Source organism: Cynocephalus volans, chromosome 3, assembly GCF_027409185.1.
Source record: "Cynocephalus volans isolate mCynVol1 chromosome 3, mCynVol1.pri, whole genome shotgun sequence".
NCBI classification, from domain to species: domain Eukaryota; kingdom Metazoa; phylum Chordata; class Mammalia; order Dermoptera; family Cynocephalidae; genus Cynocephalus; species Cynocephalus volans.
The window spans coordinates 20,687,888-20,710,023 of NC_084462.1; the positions used below are offsets into that span (position 1 = coordinate 20,687,888).

General features: G+C 44.2%; 1 pseudogene; it reads left to right on the forward strand.

Annotated features, from left to right (window-relative positions):
* The first annotated feature begins 60 nt into the window (after nucleotides 1–60).
* On the forward strand, nucleotides 61–20,294 carry LOC134372473 (protein SET-like; annotated as a pseudogene).
* Nucleotides 20,295–22,136: the final 1,842 nt, after the last annotated feature.

The window sequence follows — 22,136 nt, forward strand, 5'->3', positions numbered from 1 at the left end:
CCCCTCCTTAATTGTCAGGTTGCAAGGACAGCACAGACGAGACAGTCAGACCCAGTGAGCATGTGTGGCATGAGGGGAAGCTGCCTGGCCCGTCCCCTGGGCCTTCCCTTCTTTCCTTCTCCCCACAACCCATCTCCAACATTGAGCAGCACGTGTCACACCAAAGTCAGTAAAAAGGAACTCAAGTCCCACCACAACAAGCTGATGAGTCATCAGAAAAAGAACAGAAAGAAGCAGTTGAACATCTTGATGAAATGCAAAGTGAAATGAATGGACTTAAACAAGGCACTGAGGAGATTTTCAAAGTAGAACAGAAATATAACAAATCCGACCATTTTTTCAGAAGACGTCAGAATTGATTGCCAAAATGCCAAATTTTTGAGGAACAGCTTTTGTCAACCATCTGCAGGTGTCTGCACAGCTTGGGGAGGACAACCAGGTGCTGCATTGTTTGACCAGAGTCAAGTGACAGAATTTTATGACATTAAATCAGATTACAGAATAGATTTTTATTCTGATGAAAAAATCCTTTCTTCAAAAATAAATTTCTTTCCAAAGAATTTCATCTGAATGAAGGTTGTGATTCATCTTCAAAGGCCACTGAAATCAAATGGAAATCTGGAAAGGATTTGATAAAACATTCAAGTCAAAGGCAGAGTAAAGCCAGCAGGAAGAGGCAGCATAAGAAACCAGAGAGCTCCCTTACTTGGTTTACTGACTACTCTGATGCAGGTGCAGACAAGTTAGGAGAGGTCATCAAAGACGATATTTGCCCAAATCCATTACAATAATACTTTGTTCCTGATATGGATGATGAATAAGGGAAAGAAGGACAAGAAGATTATAATAATGAAGAAGAGGATGTGGAAGATATTGATAAAGAAGGGAATGAGTGCAGAAATAACAGGAAAAAATCAACAAAACTAAGAGCTGTGTTTTTTTTGAAAAGACAAACGAAATTGACAAATCTTTAGCTAAGCTAAGAAAAAAGAAGACTCAAATAAGTAAAAGCAGAAATGAAAGAGGAAACATTACAATAGATGCCTCAGAAATAAAAAGGATCATAAAGGGCTTATGGAAAATTATATGCCAACAAATTGGATAACCTAGAAGAACTGGATAAATTGCTAGAAACATACAATCTACCAAGACTGAATCAAGAAGTAATAGGAAACCTGAATAGGCCAATAAGAAATAAGAACTTTGTATCAATAATTAAAAACCTCCCAATGAAGAAAAGCCCAGGACCAGATGGCTTCACGAATCAATTCTACTAAATATTAAAAGAAGAGTCAATACCAATCTTTCTTAAACTCTTCCAATAAATAGAAGAAGGAACACTTTCAAACTCTTTTAATGAGGCCAGCATCACCTTGATACTAAAGTTAGACAATGACACCCCAAGAAAAAAAATTACTGGCCAATATCCCTGATGAACATAGATGCAAAAATCCTCAATAAAATACTAGCAAACCAAATTCAACAGCACATTACAAGGATCATACACCATGACAAAGTGGTATTTATACCTGCGATGCAAGGATGGTTCAGCATATGCAAATCAATCAATGTGAAACACTGCATTAACAGAACTAGAGATAGAAACCACATATCATCTCAATGGATGCAGAAAAAGCATTTGACAAAATTCAATATTCATTCTTAATTTTTTAAAAAACTTAACAAAATAGGTACAAAGGGAATTTACCTCAACATAATAAAAATCATGTATGAAAAGCCCACAGTTAACATCATAATTAATGGGTGAAACAGGAAGCTTTTTCTCTTATATCTCTAACATCTATATATTTTGCAGAAATAGAAAAAACAATCCTGAAATTCGTATGAAACCACAAAAAACTCAGAACAGACAAAGCAATCTTGAGCAAGAAGAATAAACCTAGAGGCATCACACTTCCTGATTTCAAAATATATGAGGGGACTTCAAAAAGTTCATTGAAAGATTTTGTGAAGGTTAATTCTAGGTGTCATCTTGGTTAGATGGAGGAATGCTGAGAAACCTGGGAAAGCTATCTTTGTAGATGTGTCCGTGAGGGTGTTTCCAGCAGAGATTAGTATGAGAGTCTGACTGGACTGGGTGGGAAAGACCCACCCTCAATGTGGGTGGGAACCATCCAATCCACTGGGGGTCCCGAGAGAACAAAAGACAGAGGAAAGAGGTGAAGCTCTCTCTCTCTCCATCCGTGCAGCTGAGATACACTCTTCTCTCCTGTCCGTGGACATCAGAGCTCAAGACTCTTCAGCTTTTGGTTTCCAGAACTTACACCATCAGCTTCCCTGGTTTTGAGGCCTTCGGACTTGGACTGAGCCATGCTACCAGCATCCAGTTTATAGACAGCCTATTGTGGAACTTTTCTTCATAGTCACGTGAGCTAATCCCCCTAATAATCCCTCTCCTATAATTATAATATATCCTATTGATTCTGTCTCTCTGGAGAACCCTGACTAATACAGATTTGTATTATCTAATTCTACCTTTCCATGAACTTTTTGAAGTTCCCTGTATTACACAGCTGCAGTAATCAAAACAGTACAGTACTGGCACAAAAACAGAGACATCGACCAATGGAACAGAATTGAGAGCTCAGAAATAAATCTACCCATTTAAGATCAACTGGTCTTTGACAAAGCTGCCAAGAATATGCAACGGGGAAAGGGTAGTCTCTTTAGTAAATGGTGTTGGGAAAATTGGATGTCCACATGTAAAAGAATAAAATTGGACCCTTATCTCATATCATATACAAAAGTCACCTCAAAATGGACAAAGACTTAAACGTAAGACCTAAAATCATAAAACTACTAGGTGAAAACATAGGGGAAAAGCTTCTTGACACTGGCCAAAAGCAGAGGCAACAAAAGCTAAAATAGACAAGGGAGAGTCCATCAAACTAAAAATCTGCAAAGGAAACAATTAAAGTGTTTTCATCCAACCTATGGAATGGAAGAAAATATTTGCAAACCATATATCAGATAAGGGTTTAATATACATAATGTATAAGAAACTCATACAACTCAATAGCAAAAAAAAAAAAATCTGATTAAAAAATGGGCAAAGAGGGACTGGTTGGTTAGCTCAGTAGGTTAGAGTGCAGTGTTATAAGACCAACATCAAGGGTTTGGATCCTCATACTGGCTAGTGCCAAAAAAAAAAAAAAAAAAAGAAAAAGAAAAAAGAAAAGAGAAAGGGCAAAGAACCTAAATAAACATTTTTCCAAAGAAGTCATGCAAATGGCCAACATGTACATTAAAATGTACATTCCAGGGAAATGCAAATCAAAACCACAATGAGCTATCACCTCACACCTGTTAGAACGGCTATTATCAAAAGACAAAAGGTAAGTCTTGGCAAGGATGTGGAGAAGCGGGAACCCTGTACACTATTGGTAGGAATGTAAATTGGTATAGCCATTATGGAAAGCAGTATGGAGGTTACTCAAAAAATTAAAGATAGAACTATCGTATGATCCAGCCATCCCACTTCTGGGTTTATATCCAAAGAAACTGGAATCAGGATCTCAAAGAGATATCTGCACTCCCATGTTCATTGCATCATTATTCACAGTAGCCAAAAGCTAAATGTCTATTGATGGATGAATGAATAAATAAAATGTTGTGTGTGTGTATATCCATATATACACATGTGTGTGCATGCATGCATGACGGGATATTATTCAGCCTTAAAAAATAAGAAAATCCTGCCCAAAATAAGAAAATCAGCAACATGGATGAACCTTTGCTGAGTGAAATAAGCTAGACACAGATAACAAAAACTGCAGGATCTCACTTACATGTGGAATCTAAAACAGTCAAACTCTTAGAAGCAGAATAGTGGTTGCCAGTGGCTGGGAGAGTGGGAGTGAGAAAAGGATGGTCAAAGGGCACGAAGTTTCATTGATGAAAGATGAATAAATTCTGGAGATCATGGTGACTACCGTTAGCAATGCTGTATTGTATACTTGAAATTTGCTAAGAGGTAAATCTTAAGTGTTCTCACCACAAACAAAGAAAAAAGAAAATGGTAACTTTGTGAGGTGATAGATAATGTGAATTAACTTAATTTTGGTGATCATTTCACAACGTGTATGTATACATATATATCAAAACATCAAGTCGTACAGCTTAAATATATACAATTTAAATTTGTCAATTATCCATCAATAAAGCTGTTCACAAAAAGAGAATTGACTTGTATAGTTAGTGGGTGCAGACCTCCTCCTCCTGCTCCTCCTCCTTCACTGCAAAATACTCACAAGTGCTAAACAACAAAACCCAGCAGCACAGTCTTTTTGTGTTCTCATTGCCCATTTGCATAGAAAATTATACCAATGTGGAATATGTGGTCTTATATCCTGTTGTTCTCATTTAGTATTGAATTTTACACATTTTCCATGTTGTCACATATTCTTAACTATAAGTGTTGATTTTATTTATTTTCAAAAATATAAAACACTTGGTTCAAAATTCGAAGGTTATAAAAGTGTGGTCTGCTCCAAGAACACTGCCTCCAAACTCACTCAGAGGCAACAGTTTTCATGAGGTCCTTATTTCTCTTTACACAGGTATTCAACTATAGGAAAATATTATGCACATGTATGTGTTATTTGCTACTTTCAATTTACGTAATATTAGCAGTGTCCCCAAACAATTATGTATATGTTCTCTTTCACTTAGAAATATTTCTTGGAAATCATTCTATATCAGTATATTTTTAGTTTCTTTAACAAACACTATCTGACAGGCACTATTCTATGGTGATACAAAAATGTTAATTCATTCAATATTCACAATAACCCTATGGCACAGGTACTATAAAGATGTCGATTAACTTTCTCATGCTCACGCAGCTACTGGGAGCAGGATTTGGACCTAGATATCTGGCTCCAGAGCTTTTTAATTACTCTGCTGTGCAGTCTGTGACTATACTGCTCTGCTTCTGCACATTGGAAAGCACCCTTTTAAAAATCATGGTTGCATCATATCCCATTTTAGATAGATGCCATAATTTAGTAAGTTCCCTGCTGAAGGACGGTGTCATTTTAACGTGCATTTCTCTTATGAATAAAGTTAAGCTTTCTTTCATATTTTTAAAATCCATTTGTATATTTTGCACCATTTAATCATATTCTTTGTTCATGTTTTTCTATTTGTTTTTAGCTCTTTTTCTTATTGATTATAAGTAGTTTTTAATATACATATTAAGTGAATTAAACTTTGTCATAGGAGTTGTCTTTTTCCTAGTTTGCCATTTGTCTTTTGATTTTGTTTATAGTGGACTTTGCCAAGCAGATTTTATTTATTTATTTATTTATTTATTTATTTTTAATTTTATTTTGTCGATATACATTTTGGCTGATTATTGCTCCCCATCACCAAAACCTCCCTCCCTCCTCCCTCTCCCCCCTCCCACCCAACAATGTCCTTTCTGTTTGCTTGTCGTATCAACTTCAAGTAATTGTGGTTGTTATATCTTCTCCCCCCCCCCCCAGGTTTTGTGTGTGTGTGTGTGTGTGTGTGTGAATTTATATATTAATTTTTAGCTCCCACCAATAAGTGAGAACATGTGGTATTTCTCTTTCTGTGCCTGACTTGTTTCACTTAATATAATTCTCTCAAGGTCCATCCATGTTGTTGCAAATGGCAGTATTTCATTCGTTTTTATAGCTGAGTAGTATTCCATTGTGTAGATGTACCACATTTTCCATATCCACTCATCTGATGATGGACATTTGGGCTGGTTCCAACTCTTGGTTATTGTAAAGAGTGTGCCAAGCAGATTTTAAAAAATTAATTGTAGTCAGATTTATCAATATTTTCTCTTATGGCTTCTGGATTCTGTGTCATACTTGGAAGATTACTTTTGCATGGTATATTTTTTTCCATTTTTTTGCTTTTAACCTATTTTTGACTTTAAATCTAAAGTGAGTATCTTGTAGATGGCATATAGTTGGATCATGTTATTTAAAATCCATTCTGCCAATCTCTGCCATTTGATTGGAGTGTTTAATCCACTTTCATTTAAAGTAATTACTGATAAGGAAGGACTTCTGCAATTTTCAGCACTGCACTCTCCTGAGTGAGCCACAGGCCGGCCCTCCTGGACTTCTGCAATTTTGCTATTTGTTGTCAATATATCTTATTTTTGTTCCTCTATTCCTCCATCATTCCTCTCTTTTGTGCTAAACAGATGTTTTCTAGTGTACCATTTTAATTCACTTGTTTCCTTTGCTACATTTTTTTGGCAGTTGATTTTCCAAATGATTTCCTTGAAGATTACAATTAACATCTTAATTTAAAACAATCTGGCTTGGAGTAATATCAGCCTAATTTAGATAATAATAGATCTGCAACATAACCAGGGCCACTTTAGACAAGCCCAGGTACAAAATGGCACTGCCCACCTCCTCTCCTCGCCTCCCCTCACCCTTTACAAGAAGCCTCCTGACTTAAACAGAAACCCCTTTTGCTTCCGCAAGGACGCAGTTCTCCACCCTGATCCACATTAACATAATAATCCTCCTTGATGGTACCAGCCAGCCCTTGGTGCACTATATAAACTCTACCACCCCCACGCCTGGTGCTGTCCCCCATTTTCAGGGCAGCCCTGGGCTGCCTGCCACTCTGAGCACAGCCCGGCAGATTTCCTTCTTTAATAAAGCTTGAACGGCACCCGGCATCTCGGCTCACTTTCTTGCAAATAGTATACAAAAACACTGCTCCAATATGGCTACATTCTCTACCCTCTTCTTTGTGCTAATATTTTCATACAAATTATAATTCCATCAACACAACTTTTATAATTGTTTTGGGGTATGGTTGCCTTTTTATAATCAGTTAAGAAAATAAAGGTGTTACAAACAAAAATACACTTTTACTATTTAAAAAAAATATTTACTTAGGTAGTTACCTTTATAGGTGTTCTTTGCTTTTTCATGCAGATTCAAATTACTGTCTAGTGTTCTTTCACTTCAGTCTGAAAGACTTCTTTTAGTATTTCTCATAGAACAGGTCTTCAAGGGATGAATTCTATCAATTTTGTTTGTCTGGGAATGTCTTTATTTCTCCCTTTTTTGAAGGATAATTTTACTGGGTATAGAATTCTTGATTGACAGTCTTTTTCTTTCCTCACTTTGAATACGTCATTCCACTGCTTCCGGTCTCAAGGTTTATGATGAGAAGTCAGCTGATAACCGTATCAAGTGTCCCCTGTATACGATTGTTCTTTTTACTCTTGCTGATTTCAAGATTTTGTCTGTGGCTTCACACAGTTGAACTACGATGCTTCCAAGTGTGGATCTTTTTGAGTTTATCCTACTTGGAGTACATTGATCTTGTTGGATTTGTAGATTAACATTTTTTGGGTCAGATTTGTGGAGCTTTGAACACTATTTCTTCAAATATTTTTTGTATTCCATTCTCTCTCTCCCCTCCTTATGGAAATTCCATTATGTGTATGTTGGTATGCTTGGTGGTACAATACAGATCTCTGAAGCTCTGTGTTTTTCTTTTGACTACCTGATCTCAATGGAACTATCTTCAAGTTTAATGATTCATTCTTCTGCTAGCTCAAATCTGCTGTTTTTCCCCTCTAGTGAAGTTTTAACTCTAAATTTCTACTTGGTCTTTTCAATAGTTTCTATCTTCATTGAGATAGTCTCTATCTGGTGAACCATTTTTCTCATACTTTTCTTTAAATCTTTAGACAATATTTTCTTAAGTTACTTGAACATATTTATAATAGATTACTTAAAGTCTTTGTCAAAGAAGTCCAACCCTGGGATTCCTCATAGTCAGTATCTGTTGACTGGCTTTTTATTTTCTAGGTGCGGGCCATGCTTTTCTGTTTCTTTGCATGTATCACTTTTTTTTTTTTTTTTTGCACAAAACTGGACATTTTAAATAATATACTATGGTAATTCTGGTAATCAGATTTCCTCCTGCATCCTCAAAGTTTGTTGTTGCTCTTTGTTCTTGCCTCTATTCAGTTATCTTAGTGTTCAGCCAATGACTGGAAAGAGCTTTCCTTAAATGTCTTAAGGCAATAAGTCTTCCAGTTTTTGTCAGTAGGCCCCTCGTGTGTTGGGGCATAACTTCAACACTCCAGTGGTTGATAAATCTGCCTCAGCCTTCACTTCCTGCCTGCTCAGAGTATCAAGGTCATCCAGATGGGAGAGATTAGAGCTGTCTAAGGTATTTCCTTGGCATGTGCATGGTTTCTAGACCCCCAGGAATATGTCAGAGCTTTTCAAAGCCCCTTATGGATTCCTCATTCCCCACATTTTTCTTTTAAGTTTTTTTGGCCAGCCTCTTGTTTGTCTCAACTGGTATTGTCACCGCAGGCAACTGCAATGTTATTCAGTTGCTGCTGATCTTTTTGAAAAATACCTTGGGGAGAGGGCTTTACTTACTGTATTAGTCTGTTTTTGTTGCTTATCACAAAGTACACTGAACTGGTTGATTTATAAAGAGAATGAAATTTATTGCTTATAGTTTCTGAGGCTGGGAAGTCCAAAGTCCATTTGGTGGTGGTGACAGTGACCCAGGGTTCTCACATTGCAAGATGGTGGAAGCAGAGAGAGCAAAGAGAGAATGACAGACTCTCCTCTGTCTTCTTTTAAAGCCCTCAGAACCATGTGCCTGACCACCATTTTAATCCATTCACTACGGCAGGGTCCCGCAATCCAATCACCTCTTCAAAGCTCCACCTTTCAATTACCATAATAGGATTTCTCACCTTCTTAACAGTTACAGTGGGGACCAATTTTCTAATTCATAAAACTTGGGGGACACATCTCAAGCTTCAAGGAGTTTTGGGGGACATCACTCAATTCACTACACCTACTGACTGAGCTCTAAGGGCAATTAAAGAGAAGCTCTGGGAACGGGGCTTTTCCAGAGAGTTGCTATACAGGCCAAGTATTGAAATCCTCTGGGGATGGGACTTTGGGGGAGCTTCAAACCCACTTGTTCTCCTTGAGTGGCTGCTGGGCTGCTGGTTTTCACAACTGTGGTTGGAGGCTGTTGGTTTTTAAGGCTATCACAGAGGTGGAAAAGAAAGGAATGGGAATAGGACAAGCTAAAATGACACAAAGCTCACTGTTCTTATAGATATTCAGCTATGTTTTTGGAGGTGGGGGCAGCTGGCAAGTACAGTGAGCGAACCCTGGACCTTAGTGCTATCAGCACCACACTCTAACCAACCGAGCTAACCAGCCAGCCTTCAGCTATTTTTCTTAAACTCTCCCCAAACTTTTGCAAGCCTTTGGTTAATTTCTAAAGTTCTAAAGAAGTTTATTTTGACCACTTTTGTAATATTTTCATTGCTTTAATGGAGGAGATTTTTGGAGGTCCTTATTCCACTATTCTGGAAGTGATTCTTCCCCTCAAATTTAGTTTTGATTCAATAAATAAATAAATAAATAAATAAATAAATAAAGTAAATGCAATATGCTTTTTTTGGCATATTGGGTCTTCCCCCCCCCCCCTTTTTTTAAGTTTCTAACATCCAGGGCTAGCAAAGGTGAGAAGAAATGGGTTTTCTTACACACCGTTGATGGGAATGCAACCTGGTCAAACTTTCTTGAAGAAAATTTGGTACTTGTCCCTACAAATTGGAGTCTTAAATTTCATGTTTGTGTGGTAGAGCCCCTTGGATCAGACATTCCACTGAGTTAAAGATGCATTCCCCCCACCCTCCGCCCCAGTGCCTGAAGGCAGAAATCAATCAGGGTGGAGAGCTCCTGGGGAAATGCAGCCCTGCAATTTGCCACCAGAGGGCAGACTTCTGCCCTGTTCCCCTAGAGGGGACTCTTGCAGGTGTCTTCAGGAGATCTCCAAAGTTGGTTCAGGAAATTAGGGGCCTGGAAGGGTCCCCTTTCCTCACAAATCCAGGTTCCACACTCCTGAACCAAACATAGCATCCCACAAAGAGGGGACTCCCCCTCCTGTGGGAGGTACTATTTCTGTTTCCATTTTACAGATGGGAAAATGGAGACCCGGATGGGGGAGGGGGGCGGTCACTTTTCAGCAGAGACCTCCTGGACCAGGACTGGAGCCAGGTGTCTGTGGCTGCTCTATTGCCCCCATTTTTCTCACACGCATTCCCCAATGATCTTACTCTGCTGCTCTTACCATGGACTGAATGTGTCCCACCTGCCCCAAAATTCATATGTTGAAATTCTAGCCTCCAATGCGATGGTAGTAGGAGGTGGGGCCTTTGGGAGGTGATTAGGTCATGAGGGTTAAGCTCTAATTCATGAGATTAGTGCCCAGAGAGCTCTCTCGCCCTCTTTCTGCCCTGTGAGGACACAACGAGAAGTCAGCTGTCTGCAGCCCAGAAGACGGTCCTCACCAGAACCTGACCCTGCTGGCACCCTGATCTCAGACTTCCAGCCTCCAGAACTGTGAGAAATAAATGCCTGTTGTTTTTAAGCCACCCAGTCTACGGAAGTTTTAAAATAGCAGCCTGAACTGACAAAGACAACTTCAGAGGGTCTGTGTGCCCAGGAGAGGACGGTCAGTCTCTGCTTTTCTTTTGAACTGTGAATGCTCCAGCATCCTCGGGCTCCCAGCCTTTCTTCAGGCTTCCAAGAGTCCTATCTGGGTAGAGTAGGGGGCGCCAGTCACCCCGCTCAGCCCCTAGCCCAGTCCATCCATCCCAGGAGCTCTGGACTTCTCTCCAAGGCAGCCTGACCTGGGGTGGCACAGGCTTCTTCTTGACATAGGTCCTGTCTCTGAAAATCTCTGGCTCCACTTCTGCCTGGTTTGGGGCTGGTCAACGGCATCAGTGTGCGTGTGCGTGTGCGTGTGTGCGTGCGTGTGTGCGTGTGTGTGTGTGCGCGTGTGTGCGTGCGTGTGTGCGCGCGTGCGTGTGTGTGTGCGTGCGTGTGTGTGCGCGCGCGCGTGCGTGTGTGTGTGCGTGCGTGTGTGCGTGCATGTGTGCGTGCATGTGTGTGTGTGTGTAAGCATCTCTTCCTTTCCGCAAGACCTTTATCTCAGCTCCTTCTTTTCTCAGGTCCAGAGATCCCAGGGGCAGGTCCTGAGGAGGAAGAACCCTTGTGGGTCTTCCCTGTGTGGCTTCAGAGACCCCTCACTCTTCGCTCACCACAGAATTTGCAGATGTAGGTCTGGATGTTGACGGGAGGTTGCCATGAGGATGGACCAGCTGCTGCAGTGAGCAGCCTGCACCCAGGATCGCTGCCAAGCAGATGCTGCGGTAGCTGTTCCCAGTATCTGCCATGGTTTGGTCCCCAAGCCTTCACCTTATCCCCATGCCTGCCCACCTGGGTCTTCTCAGCCCCAGAGAGAACCTGACTCCAGTGTCTGGCCCTAACCTTACGGTTCAGAACTAAAGAATCCAGAGTTCAGGACCCTAACACAAACCCCTGAGCCCAGAGGACAGGCAGAATACAGGCCACAGGGCAGCAGCCAGAAATCCCTGACACCACAGGGAGGGCTCGGAGCCCACAGCCGGGTTCTCGGAGCCTGGAATGAGGATCTCAGCTGAAAGCCTAGATCCACAGCCGAAGAGCACCAGGGACAAAGCCCAGACAAGTGAATCCAGTCCCTGGAGCCAAGAGGCTGTCCTTCACATCTCCTATCAAATATCTTATAAAGACCGCCCTGTCCCCCGCTTTCAGGTGGTCTTTCTGTTATTACCTCCCTCAGCCCCTCGTTCCCTTCGCAGCAGTGATTGTTTTTGATTACATTCTCGGCTGTCCTCTCTATGAGATTGCAAGCTCACAAGAGCACTTTGCCCCTGGGTCCAATCACAGTTCAGGGATGTATCTGGAAGGAATCAACAGGCGATGACCATGCAGTTTTGTATGCTGCCACTAGAGGGCAGGGCTGCCCCGCATTTGTCCTGTGGGACCGGGTGGGGACCCACTGCAGCTGGAGGACTTTTCCCTTGGGTGGGTCCTTTCTGCACCCAGGAATCCTCCATTCTCTGCCTGGGGCGATGAGTGAGGACACTCTGGGGAGCTGAGCAGTGGGAGGGGCTGTCGTGGACTCACTGTTGAGTGTGTGGCTTCAGCTGTGCCCACACCTCCAAGTTCAGAGCCGTTTCTTTTCTTTCTGGTCTTAGGCTGGAGTGTGTGGCCACCTGGTCTGCAGTATTGAAGGGGTCTGATGTCTCACTGCTCTTCACTCGGGCTTTTAATACGCCTCCTGTTTTCAGCTTTTCCCCAACTAGAATACCTGGTTCCTCCAATCCCCGAGCCTTTTCCTCCTCGAGTCCCCTCCTGGTGAGCATTTACCTTTGCAAGAGCTTAGGCTTCCATGCGGCTCTGCTCGGACATTGCCGTTAGTACATCCACGTTTCTCCTTCTAACATTGTGTGAACGATCTCTCTTTTGCAGTCAACTATTTTCATGTTACCTTTATCTTTGTGGGGTTAAACCTTTAAAAAAAGGTTTAAAATTTTAAAAAAATTCCTCCTTGTGTGTTTTGAGATGGAATGCGGGTAAATAGGTGTGTCGAATCCCCCCGTTTGTTCCAGCCTCCTCAGTAGGTCGGGGGCAAGGTCGGATGTTGCACTCTGCAGCTTCTGGGTGGCAGTTACAGCTTGGGCACCATTTCTATTGAGACGAAGTGTGAAGAGCAGGGTGATTGTTGCCTTGCCTCCCATGGATTTGTCACCCCTTTTCCCCTGGGTGATGGAGCCACAAAGGATTACTCAAAGCCCATCTCTTCCAAGCAGTGAGAGACCCTGAAGGGGTTAATCTCCCAGAACTCTCAAGAGCGAGGCGTTCCTTCCTTGGGAAATTAATTAAGAACTGGAGTTCTCGCCCTGGTTTTATTTTCCAGACCAGGAAGTTACAGGACAAGAACATAGGTGGGGTTATAGTTTAACAATATAGACTGGATAACATCAGTCAAACGAGTAAAGTGACACTCCATAACGCAATTTGCAAGAGGTTAAGTCGATCCACCAACAAAAGCTTGATCTTAGCAAACATTCTCTCTCCCTACAGCAATTTCCCAGCATGTTTACATATTAATCAGTAACTTGTCTGTCCTTGAGCCAGCAACCTCGCTGTGTTACAATTCTTTATCTTACAACAGAGACTAGCCTGGGGAAAGTTTCCTGTCTTCTGCAAGGTCAACACCTCTATATGTACTTTGGGGAGGCTAAACGTGAAACTGCAGGGCTCTGGAGGCCCTGTGAAATATATTTGCTTCATAAATATGGGTAGACTCCACAGATGCTGACCCTGGTACATGTGCTCCCATCTGCAGGCAGGTGTGGACAACAGTGCAAACTGAGGGGGTGTGGAGACAGTTGACACCACCCTTCTTCTCTTCCTAACTTTGTAACACTGAGAGACAGACGCAAGGGTCAGACACACAGAAGTCAAAGTATCAGTTTTATTATGAACAACACTGAATTGGAGGAAGTAGCTAGACTAGGGGCCACGTAGGCTTCCCTATATTTGGCACATGCCAGTTACAGGTGAAATTAGAAAAATCAAGAGTCTTCTGTTGGGAAAAGCAGAGGGACCTGAGGACAGGCTGTCCCAGAGGGACTGGGCAGGGGTCAGGGTATGCCCAGCTCACTGGGTGCCTGCCCCAAACTCACCAGTATGGTGATTCCCGCTGAGCAAAAGGCTAAAAGACTGGGAAGATATTCCATGCTTCTTGAAAGGAGTGAAAATCCCTTTCTGGAAACATGAGGAGTTGGGGAGAGGAGTCCACGACCTAAGATTTTTCCAGAGCCTGATTTATTTCTCAATGGCAAAATGTGGGAAAGCCATTTTTGGAAATAAAATAATGGAATCCTCGGCGCTTCCTTCTCAGACCACTGGGCGCTATGTACCCCAAATATAGCAAATGGAAAGTGACGTACAGCAGATACAGTAGCAGCATTCCCGGGGGTGGGGGGCGTGTGTGTGAAGGCCACACCTTGGTTGAAGAACTGAATGCCAACGACCTTTTAAAAGTCATTAATCTTGTGCCTCAATGGACTCAAGGGAGGGGATTGTCTTTTCAAAGGAGAGGAAGGGAGTTGACGAGGCCTGTTCCTTTAAGGTGACCATAGCATCCCCAAAGAGAGTCCTGGCAGAAATATCCTTGGGCAGGAGGAAACCTGCCATCCTGTGGGACTGAAGATCAAAGCGTTGTCCCCATTCCAGCTGACTGACTCAAGGCAAGAGCCAGATCCTCGGGGGACCATCTCTTCAAATCTTTATGACAAGCTTCAAGAGACCGGACCAGCTGTGCTCATTTCTCTTGACCAGGAAGCCTGGACCATGGTAACCTGCATCATGGTTTCTTGTAATTACTGGTTGGACGTGTTAGTTCGTTTTCTGTAGCTGATAATAGGATACCTGAAACTGGGTAATTTAGAAAGAAACAAAATTTATTTGCTACAGCTTTAGAGGCTGGGAAGTCCAAGGTTGAGGGGCACATCTGGTGAGAGCCTTCTTCTTGATGGGAACTCTCACCATGGAGGTGCAGAGTATCACACGGCGACAGGACTGAGTGAGAGCATGCTAACGTGCAGCGTCCTCTCCTTATAAAGCTGCTAGTGTCATTCCATGATAACCCAATCATCCATTAACCCATTAATTCGTGAGTGGATTAATCCATTCATGAAGGCATAGTCCTCACAATCCAATCACCTTGGGAATTAAACTCCAGCATGAGCTTGGGGGGACATTCAAACACAGCTCATTTTTCTTTTTTTTTTTAATGACCAGTAAGGGGATCGCAACTGTTGGCACGGTGTGGTCTGCACCGCGCTCAGCCAGTGAGCGCACCAGCCATCCCTATATAGGATCCGAACCCGCGGCCTTGGCACTACCAGCGCCGCACTCTCCCGAGTGAGCCATGGGGCCGACCCAAACACAGCTCATTTTTAATGTACTCTAAGTGAGACTCTAAAGACGGATGATTTAGGGGGTTATAATTTTATCCTTTCTCTGCCTTCTAAAGAACTGTAAACTTCAGGCCTTCTCGTGTTTTCTCACCAGAAGAATTCCTCAACCCAGCAGCCATGGATGTGGTGCCGTTTCCTGCCTGTCCATGTCTCTGCGGAATTGCCTGGATGGTGTCGCTCCCAGAGGGTGTGAGGAGACAGAAGATGGCATCATCTGTGAATATGGCAAGTCCAAGATGAGCTGGATCTGGCTCGTCCTTCCTCATGAGAGCTGATGCTTCACTTTTCAAGGATTTTGTGAGTCAGTTCGCGTCACACTGGTAGCTTTCAATGGGTACGGTGGAACTGTAGGAACTGGCAGATGCTGCCAGTCAGGGCTATTTGTTCCTTCAGACAGTCTGTTGCTGACATTTACCATCACACCAATGCCCCAGGGCTCCCCTGGCTTCACCAGCCTTGGGTACCACGTCTACCCCAGAGAGCAGCTTCCCTGCTCCTGACCAAGCCCCAGACCTGCTTCCTTTTCTCTTCAGAGAGCACACAGTGTGTGTGTGTGTGTGTGTGTGTGTGTTACTCTCACAAACTTTCATTCTTTCTCTTGCAATAAGAGCCCAGGCAGGTTTCTTCCCAACCATAAAGGATAAAACCTGTTATCCAGTCAGATGGCATAACAAATCCATGTCAAAAATTAGAATTGACACTAGTGGCTTGTTTCCCCCCCCCACCCCCCCCAGGAGGGAGGCCCAGTGGCCTGGACTCTGTGGGAAGTGGCTTGTGGATTCTTTCCCCCAAGCAGGCTCCATTCTGGAGTGAGTGTCAGGGGTGGCACCTGTACCTCAAATGAAACCTCAGATGCATTTGTCAGAGTCGTGCAGCAGATCAAAACCAGACTAGAAGAATCTGACGTCTTGATTTCTTCCTTGCCCCTTGTAAAAATGTTTCATCTGAATACACTCTTCCCCTGAACAAAACGTGATGATGTTTAACTCAACTGACCCAGCACCAAAGTACTACAACATGTGAAAGTTCATTAATTTCTTCAAGTGCTGGATCCTACTCTGTGTTGGCTCACCAGGAAGGCTGTGTAGTCAGCTCCTTGTGGCTGAGCTTTTCTTCTTAATTAATTCACAACTCCCACAAGTACCTGCCTTATGATGGTGGATTCATTCTGCTAATATCTTGTTCAGGATTTTTGCACCTATGTTTATGAAGATAGTGGACTGAAAATTTTCCTTTCTTAAAATTTACTTTTCACGTCTTAGCAACAAGGCTATTCTGGCTTCCTAATACAAATTTTCTATTCTCTGGAGTTTTTATGTAAGACTGCCACTAATATTTTCCTAAAATGTTTAAAAGAATTTACTAATGAGGTCATCTGAGCCTGTAGATTTCATGGTGTGGAGATTTTAAATTACAGATTCAATTTCCTGTCTCAGTTTCCGTAAGTTGTGTTTTCTAGAAAAGTGCCCACTTTATCCAAATTTTCAAGTTCATTGGCATAGAGTGTTCATAACATCTTCCTATAGGCTCTGTAATGATGTCTCACTTTTTCCCATTCCTAATGGACTGAGATGAGGACAGAGCAATAGCATGAGCAGAGACTGGAGCAGCAGCTGGCCCTGCTTGTGTTTGGGGGTTTAGGTACACACCAAGGTTGTAGAGGGTCCCAGTGCCAGGTCCTGCTGACACTGTATGAGCGTTCAGCTGTTGGGAGAAGTAGTTGCCATTTGATTGGATTATTGTATCAGTCTGGTGTCACAGAGGCAACTAAAGTGCAACCTGAGTCATGCTGTGGCTTGAAGCCAAGGGACAAGGTGGCTGTCACGTCTCCTGCATCCCCTCTCCCTCCCTGCACCATTTGGGTTGCACTTCTTGCTGCCTGATGTCTCTGTTATACATGATCACCCCAGGCCCTGCTCCACCACCAGCACCTGCACCCACGTGCACCTGAGCCCAGTTTATCATCACTAGTCATGCCTCTCCATCTCTTGCCAGCTCTGCTGTCTGCACAATGCTGCCCTCTCTGGCCTCCAGCTCAGTCCCCATCCCTTTTCTTGATGCCCCCACATCCACTTTGCTCTGCCACCTACCCCACTCAATGCAGATGTCACCCTGGGCCAGCTGCTCTCGCTTGGTTCACACAGGGGCCTATCCAGAAAATGGCCAGGACCCTCACTGGCTAGAGACATAGCTGGGTACACACATGCCACCCTGCTGCCATAGGACTCACACACACCCCAATGGCCTGGGGTCCAACTGGACCCCAGAACAGAACAGCCAGAGGACAGTGTATCATTACCTTAACCTCAAAACTTTTTTTAACAAATAGTGTTTACCTCTCAATAGAGATCAATGTTCTCTTTATGAGTGACCCATTTATTTTCATTCACTGCCAACTTACCCATCTATGTGAGTGTGTTAGTTTTGATTTTCAGCATTTGGACAATTGGACCCTAGAATTTTTAAACAGTCCCACATGATGACCGTTTGAGGCAATATTGAATATGGAATATTGAAGTGGAAACCCGGTGCTGGAGCATCAAGGAGGGCATCAGTCCACACAGCACATGAAGGATGCAGCTACCTACACACCAGTCCTTGGTGATAAGGACAAGCCTTTGAGAACTGAGTACCTGCCATGCTCTCTGCTAAGCATTGTGCAACACAGCAGGACACATGACCACATGACCTGTCCCTGCCCTCAGGAGCTTGTAAAATGGATTATGGAAAAGTAATCATTTCAGTGCACACACATGCTTGTACACAGGAAACAGCCTGTCCTGAGTTCATGGCTAAAACCATCAAACGCTGTTTCTGGAAATTATTGGCTAGGATGTTTCAGTTAAAATGGAAACCGTCAGTGTGTGACCTACGAGGAAAGTCTGGGATCTGCACATTCCCCAAAAGCCACAGGAACACATGCTGCATGTGTGTGGGTGTGTATGTGGGTGGTGGTGTGTGGGGGGGGGGACGTTCAGCCTCCCCAGGGGTTGTGATTTCTTTCTAATCAAGTCCTGAGGTCTCTTTGTGGAGAGCGGCTGTAAACCAGCTCTGCCCTGATGGGGCTGCAGGGGGTAGTCGTGGGTTTGACAGTGCACCTTTCACGGGGTACTTCTTTATCCTGGCAGGTGGCTTAATACAGGTGCCATCACCCACCTGTCCTTCCCCACAGAGTACAGAGAACTTGTCTCAGGTTGCCACAGAGACAGAGTGAAGGAACAGACAAAAGGCCAGAGGATCACAGGGGTCCTGCTGGGTGGGGTTCAGAGTGCAGAGCTGGTATGGTTTAAACAGCTTTATTGAGGTGACAGACATATAATAAACTACATTTAAGTGTACAGCTTCAGTAGGTTTTGGCACGCATACATACACGTGTGAGACTATCACTACAGTCAAGAAAATGAACAAATCCTTCACTCCCAAAGCTTCTTTGTGCCCCTCGGTAATCTCACCCTCCCTCACTCGCGTCCCCAGGCGACCTCTGATCTGCTGTTGCTATAGATTTGTTTTGCCTTTTCTAGGATTTCATAAAAAATGGAATTATATGTAGTTTTTATTGTTGTTGCTCACAATAAGGCTTTTGAGATCCATTCATGTTGTTGCATGTGTCAGTAATTCTTCCTTTTTTACTGCTACATCACAATTTGTTTATCCACTCGCCTGTTAGATATTTGGGTTGTTTCTAAATCCTGGTGATTGCAAAGAAGGCTGCTGTGAGCATTTGGGTACAAGTCTGTGGGGATGTCTGCTTTCATTCCTCATGGGTAAGTACCTAGGCATGGAATGGCTGGGTGGTAAGGCAGGCGTGTGTTTAACTTTTCAAGAAATCACCAGAGCTAGTATTTTTTTAAATCATTGAGGCTGAAAGTAGCAAGGACTGCAGCAGTGTCTGTGCTATTAAAGAAGGCTGGTGCTAAGTGGCTCCGGTGTGAGAAATTCTTGGGTGGGGTGAGCAGGACTAGAAATTCTTGCTGTGTCCAATTCCCATATTCTTCTGAAATTTTGTGTGGGCCTGGGTAAAAGCCGAGTCCCACACCATCAGGAAGGTTGGGGACCAGCAAGTGGACCTGCCACAGGCTGTAGAGGGCAGAGTTAGGGGCCGAGTGCACAGATGGGGCTGGAGATGTCAGAGTTGGGGTTTGGGGGACAGAGCTTAGTCAGAAGACAGGGACAGTGCCTGAATGGGAACGCTGGGCCCCAAAGAACTCGGCCAGTGCTGGTGCTTCCAATTGTCCGGGGCAGGCCTGGAGCTGGGAGGAATCTAGGAAGGCCTGGTCGGCCAAGTACTAGGGGCTGATCCGGAAAGGAAACAGCACCACCAGCTACAAGAATGCACTTTATTTTTAAGTGGTGCTGGGGTGGGATCTGGTGAGGGTACACGTCCACTCCCTACAGCAGTCGATGGGCTCGGGAAGGGACAAGAAGCAGGTCTTGGGAGTGGGTGAAGGAAACCCCGGGTACCCCCGCCTGGTGGGAGCTCTCGAGGGGCCTGTCGCAGGTGGCCCGTAGCCTGTGACACCTCCCACGGAGCCGCAGGTCCTCCTCCCCGGCTTCTGGGCTGTACCGCAGCCGCAGCCCCCTCATGAGCCTGGAGGACAGCCATAGAGGTGCGGCGGGTTCAAGTCCACCCACGGCTCTCTGTCTCCTCCAGCTTTGGCTCCTGGTAAAGAGGGACAAGTTAGACTTCCTGGTGCGGGCTAGAAAGAACGCTGTTCCCCAGCCAGGGCCCCTGGTCATCTGTGCGGTGGCAGTGACTGGGGAGGCACCGAAGTCCACAGGGGCCGAGAAGAAACTGTCCCTGTCCCGCAGCAGGTCCTCCCCCACTCCGGGGATTCCAAGTGGGGGTCACCAGGCCCACCCCACGTCCCCCACCCCTCCCTCTCCATCTTCTGACCCTCAGGGCCCAACTAGCCACCTCCCCTTCATTTTGTCCTCTGTTCTTATCTACGTCCCCATCCCTCTACCCTGTCGCTATTCTTTCTGCCCCTCCGTCCCTCTCCCTTTCTCTGGGTCCCTTCCCCTCCCCCAGCAAAGGGCGACTGAAACCTTGGCGGAGGCTCTGAAGGCCTCACCGGGTGTCAGCGTCGGGGATCGGAGCGGCCACCTTATTTATCACCTTATTTATCCGGTAAGGGGATCTTAACCCTTGGCTTGGTGTTATCAGCACCGCACTCTCCCGAGTGAACCACGGGTGACCCTCACGCTCCACACTTTAAACGCTTCACCCGCTACGCAGCGGCCACGCCCCTAGGGCATAGCCACACCCATTCCTTAACCACACCCCAGAGCCAATCCCGAGTCTCCACCCACTAGCCACGCCCCACCACAGAAGACCACGCCCCCGAGGCGGGGCCACACCTCTTCGTTGAGCCTGGTCCTGGAGACACCCCCACAATGACCTCTTCCCTGACCGGTCCGCCCCATCGCGGCGCGCCAGGCCCAAGCCGAGCCTCTGCTGCCCCAGACTCGAGCCCCCAGCACCCTCAGCTGGGAACGCTGTCCTTCTGCATTTGTTGCTCCTGTCCATTCTCCTTTGTTCTTGAACATATGGAGTATATTTATAATCGCTTTTTAAATGTCTTTATCTACTAATTCTATAATCTCTGTCATTTCTGGGTCTCTATTAATTTTTTTTTGCGGGGGAGGGGTGGCTGGCCAGTACAGAGATTGAACCCTGGACCTTGGTGTTAGCAGCACCACTCTCTAACCAACTGAGCTAACCAGCCAGCCCTATAATTTTTCTCCTCCTTGTGGGTTGTATTTTTCTGCTTCTTTGCATGCCTGGTAATTTCCCACTGAAAGCCAGACATCATGATTTTATACTGTTAAGGAGCTAGAATTTTTTGTATGTCTTTAAATATTTTTGAGCTTTGTACTGGTGTGCACTTAAGTTATTTGGAAACAGTTTGATCCTGTTTAGGCTTTAAGGTTTCTGTTAGGGTCAGAATGGCCTTTAGTCTGGAGCTAATTTGACCCCAAACAACATCCTTCTGAGCATTCGACCCAAGGCCTCCTGTATTATGAGATTCATTCACTCTGACTGTTGGAAAAGTGAAATACTCCTATCCTTGTGTGAGCTCCAGAAACTTCCTCCTGTCCCTTTCTGGTGGTTATTTCCATGGCCTCAGTTACCCAAGCACACTTCTGAAGCTCTTCACAGCTCCCTCCTGTTCAGTGCTCTGCACTGATTTCCATCCTCCTTGGACTTCCTAAATTCTCAGCTCTGTCTCAACTCAGGGAGACCACCTAGCTCTGTTTGGGTTCCCCCTCCCCACAATGTGGCCAGGAAAGTCTCTCCAGGTCATAAACTAGGGCAATTGTAGGGGTCACCTTGTTTCTCTCTCTCAAGGATCACTGTCCTGTGCCTGTTGTCCAATGTCTGAAAGCATGATTTCATCTATTTTGTCCAGTATTTCAGTGCATAAGGCAGGAGGGTAAATCTGGTAAATGGCTAAAAATGAAAGACGAGAATTTTAATTTATTGAGTGTATTACCTTTTTATAGAAACTCTCAAGGTTTTATTATCTTTATTATTCTTAAATTTCACTACAATGTGATTAGTATGGATATTTCTATATTTTTCCTGTCTGGGGCACCAATTGACCTCTTAAGTTGAAGTTTTTTGTTTGTTTTCCCACATATACAAAATTGAGTCACTCCCACCCACCCCCAAATAGTTCCTCGCCTTTGTTTGTGGAACTTCCCCCCACCTTTAGGGATTCCTGGTATCTTGCTGAAATCTCTACTTCCCTCCTTTTGAGTCACATCTTCATTATTTCTGAGGCCTTCTGCAAAAGCTCTTTGCTGCAGTATCTCCCAGCTCATTAACCATTGGCTGATCTAATCTACTGAATTACTGTTTACACTAGACACCACTTTGTAACTGCTAATTTCTACTTAACATTACCAATATACTCTTATTTCCTTGAGCATATTTAGCATAGGTGGTTCAGTTTGTTCTTTACTGGTTGAATTCCTCAGATATCAGAACTCATTTTCTCCAGGGAAGTCCTGCAATTTTCCCTGGAAGGAAGGCCAATCACATTTCTACTTCCTAGTGTGCGAGGTCAATCACATTTCTGCTTCTTAGAATGGGCTCATGAAGAACATAAAGGGCCCAGAACATAAACGCAGCAGCACAATCTGGGACTGATTATCTAAGTTTGCTGTCCCCTCTCCAGACAACCATGCTACAAAGGGATCTCCCTCACCCACTTTTGTTAAAACCACATCTAAAACA